The 13,819-nt window shown below is 37.6% G+C and overlaps 1 protein-coding gene across 3 annotated transcripts in view; it reads left to right on the top strand.

The window, feature by feature from the left end:
- The first annotated feature begins 11,673 nt into the window (after positions 1 to 11,673).
- LOC120423811 (hemicentin-1) overlaps positions 11,674 to 13,819 on the top strand; it is a 161,446-nt gene continuing 159,300 nt past the window's right edge. The window contains exon 1 of one of the 3 annotated variants that reach the window (XM_052708971.1): positions 11,674 to 12,201. The gene's annotated coding sequence lies outside the window, so the exon portion shown is untranslated. The remainder of the gene's footprint in view (positions 12,202 to 13,819) is intronic. The other 2 variants (XM_052708972.1, XM_052708973.1) reach the window with 2 other exon arrangements.

The raw sequence follows: 13,819 nt of genomic DNA on the forward strand, positions 1-13,819 counted from the left end.
CTCCCTCCAATTTTCAAATTCTAAATTTTCCCTCCACGTGCCTTCGTCTTTCTCAGCTGCTTCTCGTCTAGGTTATTCAAAAATAACGATGACACATTGCAATCATTTGGCGCAATTTGTGTGTGTGTGCGCTCTCTCGTTGCTTGTTGTAAATAAAATTAATGCGAAAATGGTTATTTGACAGGCCAAGGCGACGACGTCGACGACGAATTTTCCGCACCCTGGAAAACCGCCCTCGGTCGAGATAAATGCGTTCGATCCAAGAAGGCCTGGCCTGGGTGGGGGAGGGTGCGTGTCGTTACTCATCTGTGTGTGTGTTTGTGTCTGAGTTAGGTTTGGGTTAAAAGGAGTAAATTTTGCCACCTTCTGGCGATGAAGATTAGGCCTGGTCCGTGGCTTTTGGCAAAATGGGGTTTTCCCCCTGAGGGGGTTGACGGTGGGTGGGCTTTTAAAAATGATGCCAATTTTTCCTCGTGCACAAATTGTTTCGCAAGATTAGAGCCCGCAATGGATGGCGCGAAAATGAACATTTTACACCTTCGTCAAGGATAGTTGTGGAAATACATTATTTTGCCATCAGTCCTCCGGCCCTGAAAACCGGTTACCCCGAAAGAACGGAAGCACTCAACCGGAACGACCATGTCGAGGGTTATGGTTTTATGCTGCCTTACTTTGGCGCGCCATGCTTCGAAAGGGAAGGGAAGTGAAGAACGAAAGTCAACGGTTCCCTCCGTTTAGCTCGGCTTGGCCTGATGGATGTCGTAACGACCAACTGACACCTGTAACGAACGAAAGTTTTATGAATGTGTTTGTGTGTGTGGGTCGTCGAAGGAGGCCGTGAGCGCTGGCAAGAAGTTGAATGGATGGCCACAGGCTGCTGGCGCGTTCGAACTGAGAGCATCAAAGCAAGCTGGTGCGATAGATTCATAACTTTTTTTTGGCTTCATTGTTTTTGTTTTTTCTTTCGTTTTTTGTTTTCTATGTGGGGAGAGTGAACTCAGAGAGAGGAAAATTTGAATTTAGCGCGCGTCGATGTTGGTGCTGGTGAAGGAGAGAAAACGTTTTTTCGGGTGTCGTTTAGGGGATGAGTGAGCACGAGTTAGGGGTGGTCGATGGAAGGTTAAGTGAGTGACCTTTCCCACGGTGGACGGTGCAGTAGGGACGGCGCAGGTTGTGCAATATCATGAATTATTAATTTTTAAGGTGCGTTAAATATAGACATGAACTTTTCAAACGCAAGAACCAGTTAACGGTCAAACTTAAAATATGACTCAAGAAATTATCATTAACATCATTATTATTTTAAAATAAGATGTCTGAAATTTTTTGATATAACTTTTATTTATTAGAATTTTATTCAATATTTGCTCGAAAAATATCGTTCATAACACCTTTAGAATTTCAATGGAAACAGACTCGCAATCAGCTAAAAACTAATTAAAATGCATTTCCGTGCGTTAATAATAATCCTTTTTAGCATAATTGAACCAGTTTGAAATTTTTTGATTTTTTTTTGTGAAATGTTTATGTATTCTGCGACCCTGTTTTGGTCGCATTTGAATAGTTAATTGCCTATTTAATTACCAAATGCGTTTTTTCGAAATTGCAAGATTGACATTTTGGCAGCCTCCTTTACTCTATCAAGGAACTAAAAAGGTTCAACATTTCAGCAGTTTTGATTTTTTCAGCACTCGTCTTATTTATTCAACCCAGATAAAAACTTCAAAAAATATTTGAATCCACCTTAGAAAATAAATAAAACGAAAAAGTAATAAAACCTAAAACTGGGCTTTTTCATGCCTAATTTTAAACAACTTTGCTTTTAAAAGTATAAAAAAGCTAAAGAAATTTGTTTCAGTAGCATTATCATAAAAAATATATAATTTCTTGATTTTCAGTAGATCTATGGCTCTAAAGTTCAATATGCAATAATGCTGCAATAATGTTAATGCTTAAAAGTGTCACTATTTATTTAACGGGAACAATAAAGGTTGAAAAATGTCTCCTAAAATATTTTAAAATTAATTCTTAAATATTCCGCAATTTGGATTTTTAGAACATGTTCATGGGATTAGATATAATATATTTTCGAACATCGAAAAACATACGGGGTTTCTCTTTTATTTCAAGTTTTTGCCCTTTACCCTTAAAAACTTTTAATTGTCTCTCTATTACATTGTTTTCAATTGTACCTCCCTTTTAACAAACAAAAATAAATGAATTTGAAACAGAATTTTTAAATTGGGACAAAATCAGAAAATCCCATGATTTGGGAAATCCTGGTTTTGAAAAAAAATCAGGAATGCTGTCCCGGGATTTCATGGAATGGACGCACTAGTAACAAGCTGTATAATTTTTTAAGTCTCAATAAGGAATGTTATTATTTTTTCGAAAAATTACTTTAGGAAACAGAAAACAAAAAAAAAATGGGTTAAAAATAAAATTTTGTCATAAAATCTTTTTTTTTTGTTCATTTTATTTTTTAATCAAGATAAAAAAAAACATTTTTTCCTTACAAAAGTTGCTTCAACGCACGAAAATCGACTTAAGAAATTTTCCCTTTTGTGAAGAAGGTTAGGCCATTGGCATTACTCACAACGCTTTTGATGACATCAGTTTCATTACATTAAAAACATATTTTAAAGACAATAGCCAAAATTGTACGGAGTCTTGTATGGATGAACCAATTTTAAAGTAAAAAAATATAATAGAATAAAATAAAATAAAAGGACTGTTTTGTTTGTAGCAAAGGTCTAAATCATGTTTTTGCCAAATAAGAAAAAAGCATTAATATAGAGTAGTGCGGTGCCTGTGTGGACGCGCAGTCCTGTTTTTTTTGTGTTATTTTCCGTTTCTTTTGTGTCGCTGTTCGAGTGCATGGGGTGATTGGCTATTATAATTAAATAATGGCATCAGTAGTGTGGTGCTTTTCGGGACGCGCAGTTCTGTTTTTTTTACCTTCTTTTTTTTTTCATTGTTTTTTTTTCCACTCGCGTTCGTTGGCCGATGAGTTTTTTTTGTGTTGTTCTCTATTTATAGTTTTCTATAAAAACGTACCTATTTTTTTTTTTGAGACTAGCAAGTCGTATTGCTGGATTAAGCCCTTTCTATATCATTTCAATAATCATTTCAATAAATGAAGCCCTTCCTACATCACCGTTGATCGGAAGGCACGCCGACGGAGAATTTCTGGAGAATCGCGGTCGAATTAATACTATATTTAAATCCCTAGATAGCTATCTTTCCGCAGCCGGCTGCCTAAGATTTTTAAAATTTCAACCGATAAACAAATTGCTTATGGTCGCATCACCTACCACAGTGAATCCTGACCTTATACCCATCTTACAAACCCCTCAAAACTCATGTGATACTTTGTCGAAGACGCAGCTGATTTAGCGGTCCCATCACTCAAGTATCGGACTAACATTCCCATCCACTTCCCCGTGTCTTACCACTGGTCGTGGCCGGCGTCGGTATTGATCAGCACGATAGGGACCTTTAAATATTGCGAAGGGGTGATGATTGGTTCCTACTTTTCATCTGTGGTCCACGGAGCAATGTTTGGGGGTCCTGGTCAATAACGAAGTAGCAGCTACGGGTAGACACCAATGCTATGCTATGCTATGCTAATAAGAAAAAAGCATTAATATATGAATAATTTTCAGAAATTAAATTATCAAGTTTGACATTGATTTAATGTTACATCTCAATTAGCTGAAGATCATTGAAAAAGAACTTTGTCCTATTACGATTTGTTCAAATATTACGTCCATAGATTTTTGGGGATTTCAGATTTGTTTTGGTGAGGGGTAATTCATCGAACCATACGAGTTTAGGCAATTGTGGTTACAAACTTCATGGTTTTGATGCTGGACCCATACGGATCCATAAGAGATTAGGCAATATGGATATCAAACTTCCTAGTTTTTGAAAATGAAGATAAATTGGACGAATAATTAGGGAAAATTCTCGTATGTTTGGTGGGTTAAGCACTCGTTCCTAACTCCATCCAATTTGCTGATTATTTTGTAAAACTTTTGATAGAAAATTAAATTATTTTATTTCATATGACATGGTGTAAATCTCGGAAATAAACTTTAGAACAATTAATTAAAGTTAGGAAATACCATCCGTTCCACTTTTATTGCTTTATTTTTTACGTTTACAAAATTTTGAAATAAAATTTTCTTTTTTTAACATTTACATCATTTTGAAATGAAATTGAACTTTTGGGTTAGAAAAGCTTTTCGCAACGTTTTGATATAATTTCATTTATTAATTAACTTTTTTCTCAACAAACTTGACCACCACAACATTTTCAGGATGCTTCTCTCACTTTTGGAGTGTCCCCACGCGCGCCAATTTCCCTCCGTTGCCGTCGATGACAATCTCTCACGCTTCTCACGCCAAAACACAAAAGAGAAGCAAGCGACGACGCAGCAGCTGATATCATTTATCAGCAATTCCCCACGAAAACAGCATGATTCGAAAAAAAAGTTCTCCGATCGGGCTCAAAATTTTTCTGGGGGATCCTTGGCCGAAATAATTAGACCCGTATTTTTTTGTTTGGCCATTAGGGTGACCTACGCCGTGTTAGGGTGGTTCAAAAAATGGCAATTTTCATCGATTTTCGCAAAAACCACTTTTTTCAAAAAAACATATCTCACCACCATACTTTTGGTACCATAACATCTATAGGTCATCGCTGAAATTTTAAAGTTATCGCAGTTTTAGTGAAAAAAGTCGATTTTTCCCCGTTTTCGTCATTTTCCAATTTTTGCGCGTGGCGCGTCGAAAAACACAGTTTTTATTTTCAAAAAATCGTATCTCAGAGTATCGAAAACATAACTTCACCATTTTTTGATATGTTATGTGAAATTTTCCGAGGAATCCGATAAAAATATTTTCAGACATAGGCTCTTTGGTCCCGAGACCTTCAAAACAGCATTTTAAGTTTTCATATGACCTTTTCAAATGTTAAGCTAGATTTTCGAAACTTCTTACTATTTTTCCCAAATAGCCAAACTAATCACCTTTCTTTTGCGTGTAGGACAGCTAAAATCGGATGAAATGGCGCGGAGATATGATTTTTTGAAAAAAGTGGTTTTTGCGAAAATCGACGAAAATTGCCATTTTTCGGACCACCCTAACACGGCGTAGGTCACCCTAATGGCCAAACAAAAAAATACGGGTCTAATTATTTCGGCCAAGGATCCCCCAGAAAAATTTTGAGCCCGATCGGATAACTTTTTTTTCGAATCATGCTGTTTTTGTGGGGAATTGCTGTTATATCAGGCAGAGGCAGGTCAAAGCCACCGTCGTCTACTCTACCAGAGTCCTGAGAACGGCTCCACCAAAAGACGAGGGAGCAGGGTCGCTAAAAAATCGTTTCGCGCGATCAATGAGTGAAGATATACACACACAGTAAGCGCCACTGCTCTCAACAAAAACAACGCGTTGCTAGTCCCGCTGTGTAACCAAGAAGGAACTCACACCAAAGCGATCGTTCACAATCATCCACTGGGTGGATCTCACCCGATTCGCGTCGTCAAGGGGTTTGTTTATTTGGGACCGCAACGAATCTTGAATCGCGAGCGGAGAGCGATTTCCAAAAATCGCGACTTGTAACAATCCATGATTGTTACAAGAGACGATTTTGGTGTTTAAGGGCAGGACCACGATTATACGGTTTTATTGAGAATAATTGTATTTAATATTTAATGTTTTCTAGAACGATTAGTTTTAATATGAACGATTATAATAAATGAATTTAAACGATTACTTATTTTTGGAGTGTGTTAAACTCATTAAAACTGCATGGGCACGTTGAATGCATTTCCGTTTGTTTCAGCTCAAAGAACGTGTTCGTGTTTGTGTGTTAATGCAGTTAAATTTGAAGTAAAGGTTGAACAAAGTTGCACAAGCTGTTAACTGCATAAAAATGCGTGATGTGGTGAAGCGCTTTCGACAAGAATTACCTCCCAACAAAAGAGCAACGGGGTTTTTTTTGTACCGTAAAACGGGGTGACTTTGATAGCCGGGGTGACTTTGATAGGTTTGTGATTTTTCCGCAAAATGAAGAATACAATTAAAATACGTACAGAATTGTTTAGAATCATTCTGACCGTGGTAGAAAAGTGTTCAAAGAACCTCAAAAAGAACTTTTCATGAAATTTTGAAAAGTTTAAAAAGTTAGTAAACTAAAGTTAAGAAAATGGTGATGAAACTCATTATTTTAAACTTCTCAAAGTGTCATGATTTTCTCAATGAACATGATATTGAATCGGAAAACGGAATGCATTTTCGGATTTTTTGGACAATTTTCCACTAGGAGAAGGTAAAATAAGTTTGTAAATAATAAAAAATATGTGTGTTTGAAACACAATTTAAAAAAAAACTTCAAATTTATAGGCAATTTCAGTTGAACAAATTTCATGTAAAATGGGAAAACTTGCGATTAGTGCTTCGAATTCAGTATAAAATGCAATATAAATCGATAATTTTATAAACAAAACTAGTTTTTGCAAATTTCAGGAAAAATTCCGACTTTTTAACAATTTTACCTAAAATTTATATTTATTTTGTTAAAAAGCTTATAAACTTTGTTAACTAAATATAAACATTGATTTTTTTTCTTAAAAACAATATCAGCAACTTCAGTAATGGTACATTCAACGTACAAATAAAGTTTAAACATCCTAAATATGATTTTAACAAGAAAAACTCTGACTATCAAAGTCACCCCGGAATTTAAACTAAGAATTTTTAACGTAACTATTTTTCTAATCACTATTGAAAAAACTTTTTTTCCAAAATAGTGCATGGACTTTGTGTGGCCTACCCCAGTACATGTTTTAAAAATAATAATGTTGAGTAAAACCTTACCTGTTGGAAAATATTCCAAAAACAAATTGAAATCCATAATGCTATAACATTTCAGTTTTATTTAACCCTAATCCTGTATTTCTAGTTTTCAAACGATTGGCATTAATGCCAAGTTTCGACATATTTTAGGGAAATATGAGTATTCCTTATCAATTACTTCTGTTCGTAAAAAGTAGTGTTTGATTTATTGTTTGAAAAACTTTTTTCATTTAGAAATTGCGGGACAAATGTAAGGAATCAGGAAGTAAATGATTCGTTTCATTCTTATAAGGTACTGTATACTGTAGGGACCATCCACAAACCCCCCACCCCTATCGTAGACAATTTCCATACAAATAAAATCTTTTTTGTATGGAGCGTGGGCAATCGCCAACCCCTCCTAAAGTGTCAACGTGGTTTGTGGATTTGTGGATGGTCCCGTATACAGTATACTGTATTATTACCTCATTCTTGACCAATATACCACAATAGACCATTCACCTGAAAGTCAATCCCCTTAACCCTCTACTGCAATTTTTTTGAAAAAGGTTATTTTGAGCAACTTTTGTTCTACGAAAAACATTACTTCACTTGTTTTATGTTTTTCTTGTTTCCTTTTTTTAGTTTTTTAACACTGGAACGCCCAACGCATGCCCAACTTACGCGGACGCCCAACCCTCCCAAAAAAGGTGGAACGGTAACTTCAACTCGCTGGTTCTCGGGCATTACTCAACCAATCGGGACAATTCTTGTTTCCAGTGATTTGTAAGAATGTCTAGATGATCCTAAAATTTTGCAGAACTTGATTTGAACAAATCTGTAATTTCTGCGACCGAAAATATCGTTCCACCTTTTTTAAAAACGACTGCCTCCGCGGAATTTTTGGCGATTTTAACACGCAAAAAATATTGTTTTTGATCACAAAATATACAGATTTTATCAAATTAAGTTCTGCAAAGCTCTAGAATCATCTAGACATCCTAACAAATCACTGGAAAGAAGAATCATCTTGATTGGTTGAGTTATGCCCGAGAACCATTGAGTTGAAGTTACCGTTCCAACTTTTTTGAAGCCTTGGGCGTTGGAATGTTAATTGGCATTTATCTTGTTTAGTTAATGTTTGTTTTTGATAGTATTTGGCCTATTCAAAAAAAAACTCTTAAATAATTTGTAAATAAAACCTAAAATACAACTTTTATGTGAGGAAGGCACCAACCACCTTAAGGTGGATTAAGTAACGTTTTTAAATACAATTTTTGAAAAAAAATAGTTACAATAATCTGGAAACAATCATAAATATTTTTTTAAAGTTTAGCGTATTTAGATAATTTGGGTTTATTCTGAAAATCAGTTTTTTTTTTAAATATTTTTATATCTGTTTTAGTACAAAGAGTGATTTTAACTTTGAGTGTAGATTTGCATCAAATGGTCACAACTTTGAACTTCGTCTTTTTGATAAATTGATATGTACGATTTACGTTTAAATGCCTCTAATTTAACAACAATGCTAGGGTTCAAATATTTGGGAAGGGGATTTTTAAAGATCGTTTTGGAAATCTTTAAAGCAATAAGTTGTTTTTGGTGAAATACATACTGTACCATGCCATGAAATTTGTAAAAAAAACGAAGTTGAGCAGTTCTCTACGGAATCGGTCTTTTTTCTTTAATTTTAATTTTTGTATTTTTTAATCCGGCTGAAACTTTTTTGGTGCCTTCGGTATGCCCAAAGAAGCCATTTTGCATCATTAGTTTGTCCATATAATTTTCCATACAAATTTGGCAGCTGTTCATACAAAAATGATATGTGAAAATTCAAAACTATGTATCTTTTGAAGGAATTTTTTGATCGAGTTGGTGTCTTCGGCAAAGTTGTAGGTATGGATATGGACTACACTGAACAAAAATGCTACACGTTAAAAAAATTTTGGTGATTTTTTATTTAACTTTTTGTCACTAAAACTTGATTTGCAAAAAAACACTATTTTTAATTTTTTTTATTTTTTGATATGTTTTAGAGGACATAAAATGCCAAATTTTCAGAAATTTCCAGAATGGGCAAAAAATCTTTGACCGAGTTATGATTTTTTGAATCAATACTGATTTTTTCAAAAAATCGAAATATCGGTCGCAACATTTTTTCAACTGCATTTTTCGATGTAAAATCGAATTTGCAATCAAAAAGTACTTTAGTGAAATTTTGATAAAGTGCACCGTTTTCAAGTTATAGCCATTTTTAGGTAACTTTTTTGAAAATAGTCGCAGTTTTTCATTTTTTAAAATTAGTGCCCATGTTTGCCCACCTTTGAAAAAAATATTTTTGAAAAGCTGAGAAAATTCTCTATATTTTGCTTTATTGAACTTTGTTGATGCGACCCATAGTTGCTGAGATATTGCTATGCAAAGGCTAAAAAACAGGAAAATTGATGTTTTCTAAGTCTCACCCAAACAACCCAACATTTTCTAATGTCGATATCTCAGCAATTATAGGTCCGATTTACAATGTTAAAACATGAAACATTCGTGAAATTTTCCGATCTTTTCGAAAAAAATATTTTCAAAAATTTAAAATCAAGACTAACAATTCAAATGGGCGTAATATTGAATGTTTGGCCCGTTTAAAATGTTAGTCTTGATTTTAAATTTTTGAAAATATTTTTTCCGAAAAGATCGGAAAATTTCACGAATGTTTCATGTTTTAACATTGTAAATCAGACCTATAGTTGCTGAGATATCGACATTAGAAAATGGTGGGTTGTTTGGGTGAGACTTAGAAAACATCAATTTTCCTGTTTTTTAGCCTTTGCATAGCAATATCTCAGCAACTATGGGTCGCATCAACAAAGTTCAATAAAGCAAAATATAGAGAATTTTCTCAGCTTTTCAAAAATATTTTTTTCAAAGGTGGGCAAACATGGGCACTAATTTTAAAAAATTAAAAACTGCGACTATTTTCAAAAAAGTTACCTAAAAATGGCTATAACTTTAAAACGGTGCACTTTATCAAAAATTCACTAAAGTACTTTTTGATTGCCAATTCGATTTTACATTGAAAAATGAAGTTGAAAAATTTTTGCGACCGATATTTCGATTTTTTGAAAAAATCAGTATTGATTCAAAAAATCATAACTCGGTCAAAGATTTTTTGCCCATTCTGGAAATTTCTGAAAAGTTGGCATTTTATGTCCTCTAAAACATATCAAAAAATAAAAAAAATTAAAAATAGTGTTTTTTTGCAAATCAAGTTTTAGTGACAAAAAGTTAAATAAAAAATCACCAAAATTTTTTTTACCGTGTATCATTTTTTTTCAGTGTAGTCCATATCCATACCTACAACTTTGTCGAAGACACCAACTCGATCAAAAAATTCCTTCAAAAGATACAGATTTTTGAATTTTCACATATCATTTTTGTATGGACAGCTGCCAAATTTGTATGGAAAAGTATATGGACAAACTAATGATGCAAATTGGCTTCTTTGGGCATACCGAAGGCACCAAAAAAGTTTCAGCCGGATTAAAAAATACAAAAAAAATCGAATGACCGAAAACTCAGAGAATTGCTCAGTTGACTTTATAGCTGTTGGCCACCATTGCTAGTACCAACCACTAGTGTCTTCCTTTTTATCTACAAGGACTTCGCCGCCCTGGGCTCCTAAGTGTATGAAAGTATGGCACGGAGCGACGGCGCCGAATACCCATATTTACACAAAGAATTTTAGAGCGCCCGCCGATTGTGAGTCCAGTGCGCGGTCCGATTGATCCACACGGGCGGGACATGAAATTTGTAAAGAAACTATTAAATAGGGCCAATATGCAGCTTCAAAGGAGAGGGCTGCACGGACACTTTTTTGATACTCTGTATTTCAAATCACATAACAAATTGTCGTAAAAGAGCCGACTTATATCCGAATATACTGGACTAACTATCCCAAAAGTCGCTGGTTCGAATTAAAGCGCTGGAATTCGGCTTCATCTCCCCGAACCATACCTTCACACTTAGGTGACCCGGGTGTGAAAGTCTGTATCAAAACACAAGATGCTAGCCATTGGTACAAGTGGTCATGACCACGAGCCACGAGGTTTGTAGGCTTCCGAAAGGCTAACATGTGCTATAAAATACACCCTGTACACTGAATCCGTTCCTTGGTGCTGTTTAAAAAGTTATCTTTTCTCGCCTTTTTCAAGAATATTGCATAAAAATCGTGAGGTTTTTTTATATGTCCTGTAAACAAGCAAACCAATTTCTTATAGAAGAAACATCAAAACTCTTGCTAGAATTGCATTGCGTAAGCAAGCAAAAAGAAAACACGTGGCGCGCAAATCACAGTAAGCAATGAGGAAATTCGCGCCGACAAGACCACCCCGGCGCTCACTGGGTTCCACCTTCAGTGATTGCTAGGAAAAGCAATCGGTAGCGCTCTCTGTGCGACAGCAAAAGTTGAGTCGCGGGTTGTTACAAGAGACGACTCGAGAGAGTCATGAGGGTTTTCTCTCTCGAGATAAAAAATAAACTTTCAGTCAGAGGTTGTTACGATCGCAGATTGTTACAACCCATGATTGTCGCTGAATCAGCTCTTGTTCGCGCTCCATGCACCCCTGCGAGGGAGTCACGCTTCGGCGGTTCGGAAGCAAAGAGAATGAGAGAGATCGAGAGGTGAGCGCAGTAGGCCAAGAAGTTCCCATCCATTCATGCTGCTGGTGCTTTTCCTTCGGAAAAGCCCGTTTTGGTTGTGTGGGTGCGTGAGTGACCCCGGCAGGTGAGTGCCAAAGGTGGCGGCTTCACCCATTCGGCGCGGCCTGCTACGGCTTCAGTTTATTTTGAACCGCCGATTCTAGCGAAAGCGAAATTATCTCGCAGTGTGTGTCGAATTTCGAAACGAATTTTTCAAAAACGAAACGTGTTGCTCTCGTCGTCGTCGTCGGCTCTCTCTCTCGCTCTCGCGCGACGTTGCGAATTTTCCGGGAGCGCGTGCACAGTAGGTGAAAGGGGGAAAACTCGGGATTTGGAATTTTCTTTCGGGGCCAGAGTTTTCTCGCCACAGTCTCGGTCGGTCAGTCTCGCGGCGAACGTGTGCGAAGTTGTGCGCGGCTCTTTCTCAAGTGTGCGTTGAAGTGGTTGAGTTTTTCCGCGGGTTGCTGCAAGGAGAAAAAGGCAGCATCCTCCGTCAGTTTGATCTGTCAGCATCAGCAAAGGCAAAGAAGAGTAGGCGCTGGGAAAATCTAGAGCAGACACGGATCTGCTCAGAGAAAATTATACTGAAAACCGAGTTGGCAGTAGTAGGCTGAGACCGCGGTGAGGTTGAGCGCGCGCAAAAAAAGAGGAAAATAATATAAAAAAGTGAGAATTAGCATTTTTCTTTCGCCTACTTGGCACTCGAGTGAGGATTTAGCTCGTGTTTTTTTTTGTTTCGTTTGTTGTTGCGATCTTTTTCTTCTTCGCCACCCTCTTGGAGGTGGAGGTGCTGGTGGTGGGGTTCTAGTGATGAGGAAAATCGGCTGGAGCTATTTGGGCGCTGATGTAATTTGGGGCTTTTTTTTGCACGCGGAAAATAATGCCATGACTTGCTGCGATTTTCCCTGCTGCTGGAAGAAGAAGCCAGAAGACAAATCTCGCACGGAAAACGTAATCAAAGCAGGCGGCAGTGAGAATTTTCACGATTCACGGAGCGCGTGCGAAAATTTCGTGAATTCTCGCAGTCTGCTGCGTGCGAGAGGAGGAAAGTCTGTGATTTGGGGAAAACGATATTGGCACACACAGCGAGTTTAGCAGAGGAAAATCAGCTTGTGTGTGATGAATTTTTGATGCTCATAAAATCAATATTGTGAGAGTGCCATCACACACAGCGGAGAGCACAGCGCGGAATAGTGAAAATTGATTTTCATCTCGAATTGCTCGGACCGAACTGGACGCCGATGGTCACCAGCAGCATTCCAAGAAAAGCCCCAGCATCCCAAGAAAAAGAAGAAGATCAAGAAGCAGTGCTTTCATCTCACGCGTAGTTGTGGTTGTGCGTGTGTACGTGTGCGTGTGCAAGGATGTATTGGAACGCACCAGAAGCAGACCGGAGCATCGCATTGCAAATGCAGTCATTCCAAGACACTACCGATCCGGTCTCTGGAGAGTGAAAAGTGGCAATTCCATCTTCACATTTTCCCTCACACACTAAAACCAAAAAAAAAAAATCTTTGATGTGTCCACTCGCGCTCTCCCGTCCGATTTGCTCTCACCATCCCGAATTTCCCGAGTGTTTTCCCTACTCCCTCTGTTAAATCCTAACCTCTAACCTCTAACCGCCAAACGAATCCCAGTGCTTGCTCCGTGAGTAGCAAGCCATGAGAAACTCGGAAACTCACTCGCTCACTCATCACCAATGCTGGTCGTAGTCTACTAGGATCGACCGTGCGGGGAGGTAGTTTTGAACCTCCACAGTCTACTTCGATGGTTTGAGGGAGGGGTAAATAAATAATTCCAAAGGACTTCGCGCGCGCGACTCCCTTCATGTTAAGGGGAAAGCGTTCAGGGATTGAAGGTATGCGGGGAGCAGGGGTTGATGGTGATGGAAATTCCTTTGGTTTTGCTCGATACAATATTTAACGCCCCGGCAGATTGTGGGATTGTCGGGGGGTGGGAAAATTCTTCCGGATTCCATGATAAGATGATGGTCGAACAGACTCCTCAGGCAGCGAACGAGCACAGAACTAGATTATATCAGAGCATCAGGGGCTGTAAACAAGTTATACATCTCGTTCGCCGCACTTGGAGCAAGTAAGAAGGGGGGCGTGTGTGTGGGAGGCGGGCTCTGAATGGGCTTCGGCTTTGATAAGATAATTATGAGGTTGATTGTGGCTTCCGATACATACTGCTCGAGGCTCGAGGACCAGGCAAGCTGTCGGAAACCGTTACTGGAGAAACTATTTCAATTAAGCAGTTATCTAATACAGCCTTCCAGGGACTG

This window comes from Culex pipiens, chromosome 2 (assembly GCF_016801865.2).
Source record: "Culex pipiens pallens isolate TS chromosome 2, TS_CPP_V2, whole genome shotgun sequence".
Taxonomy (NCBI): Eukaryota; Metazoa; Arthropoda; class Insecta; order Diptera; family Culicidae; genus Culex; species Culex pipiens.